Below are 2,126 nucleotides of genomic sequence, written 5' to 3'. Positions count from 1 at the left end.
CTTAAACCTTGTTTTGTGTAGTTTATCGAGAACATTTAAAGACATGTCATGACTGCCCCCCTTCCTGCTATGTGGTACTGTAAGCTGACAGGAACAGCTTATAGGAGATCAAGTTTGAGTGCCTAGGGAAGAAAGACAAAGACACAGGACAAAGCCTGCTGGGCCTGGCTGGACCTCAGCAGACAAATCTGGAGGAGAAAGGGGCATCAAAATGCTAAGTAGAGACAGGCCCAATGAAGGGTAGTAATAGACCCGTTGAGAGTGTTTTGGCCAGGTACCATCCGTCCATCCTTTCTTCCTGCCTCAGGTATCCTTGGAGTGGCACTAGTGTTTTTTTTTTGTTTTTTTTGAGACAGTCTTGCTCTGTTGCCCAGGCTGGAGTGCAGTGGCACAATCTTGGCTCACTGCAACCTCTGCGTGCCGGGTTCAAGCTATTCTCCTGCTTCAGCCTCCCGAGTAGCTGGGACTACAGGCACATGCCACCACGTCCCACTAATTTTTGTATTTTTAGTAGAGGCAGGGTTTCACCATATTGGCCAGGCTGGTCTCAAACTCCTGACCTTGTGATCCGCCCTTCTCAGCCTTCCAAAAGTGCTGGGATTACAGGCTTGAGTCACCGTGCCCAGCCATGGCACTAGTTTTAATGCCTCAGTTGCCCTGCCTCCCTCCTAAGTAGATGTTAAAGGCTACTGCTGTCTGCCCATGTACACATGTTACACTTACCAATGCGTAACTTTAGCAGTAGAGTCTGTGGATCTGTGGAGTTCTAGTGTGGTTTTTCTCTCCAGTTGTTAAGCTCAAGGGAAGCAAATGTCTTACTCTCACGTATTCCTCACATATAGCACACGGTAAAACTTTTTTTTTTTTTTTTTTTTGAGACAGTCTGGCTCTGTTGCCCAGGCTGGAGTGCAGTGGCGCATCTCAGCTCACTGCAAGCTCCGCCTCCCGGGTTCACGCCATTCTGCCTCAGCCTCCCCAGTAGCTGGGACTACAGGCGATCGCCACCATGCCTAGCTAATTTTTTGTATTTTTATTAGAGATGGGGTTTCACCATGTTAGCCAGGATGGTCTCGATCTCCTGACCTCGTGATCTGCCTGCCTCGGCCTCCCAAAGTGCTGGGATTACAGGCGTGAGCCACTGTGCCAGGTCTTTTTTTTTTTTTAGAGACAGAGTCTAGCTCTGTTGCTAGAGTGCACAATCACAGCCTACTACAGCCTCCAACTCTCCAGCTCAAGCAATCCTCCCACCTCAGCCTCCCGTGTAGCTAGGACTACAGGCATATGCCACCAGCCCGGCTAATTTTTGTATTTTTTGTTGAGACGGGGTGTCGCCATGTTGCCCAGGCTGGCCTCAAACTCCTGGGCTCAAGTGATCTGCCCTTCTCGGCCTCCCAAAGTGCTGGGATTGCAGGAATGAGCCACCATGCCTGGCCAAAACATTTTATTGATTAATTTGTGCTCTATGTGTTGACAATGGTGCTTCCTTGCTGTTCTCCCACCAACTCACTGGCAACGGGTTATAAACCCTTTTTCAGATCCTACTACGTGTCAGCCTACTTCCGGCTGGGGGAAGATGGTCATAGCGAGAGGGGAAGAATTAGTTCAGTGATGAGAACATGGTTGGTTCCTGCCTTCAACAAGCTTTCAATCTAATGCCTGATTTTTTTTTTTTTTTTTTTTTTTTTTTTTTTTTTTGAGACGGAGTCATGCTCTGTCGCCCAGGCTGGAGTGCAGTGGCCGGATCTCAGCTCACTGCAAGCTCCGCCTCCCAGGTACACGCCATTCTCCTGCCTCAGCCTCCCAAGTAGCTGGGACTACAGGCGCCCGCCACTTCGCCCGGCTAGTTTTTTGTATTTTTCAGTAGAGACAGGGTTTCACCGTGTTAGCCAGGATGGTCTCGATCTCCTGACCTCATGATCCGCCCGTCTCGGCCTCCCAAAGTGCTGGGATTACAGGCTTGAGCCACCGCGCCCGGCCATGCCTGATTTTTTCAAGAACAATTCAGAACGGTCTGACAAGGGATTTTTTTGTTGTTGTTATTTGTTTTTTTTTTTCCTGCCTTTCGGCCTCAGAGGCCATCTGGGAAAAATAGTTTAGAATTTCCCTGCCATTTCCCTGCTGTGCGG

Source organism: Macaca nemestrina, chromosome 10, assembly GCF_043159975.1.
Source record: "Macaca nemestrina isolate mMacNem1 chromosome 10, mMacNem.hap1, whole genome shotgun sequence".
In the NCBI taxonomy this organism is placed as follows: Eukaryota; Metazoa; Chordata; class Mammalia; order Primates; family Cercopithecidae; genus Macaca; species Macaca nemestrina.
This window is presented reverse-complemented; position numbering follows the sequence as displayed.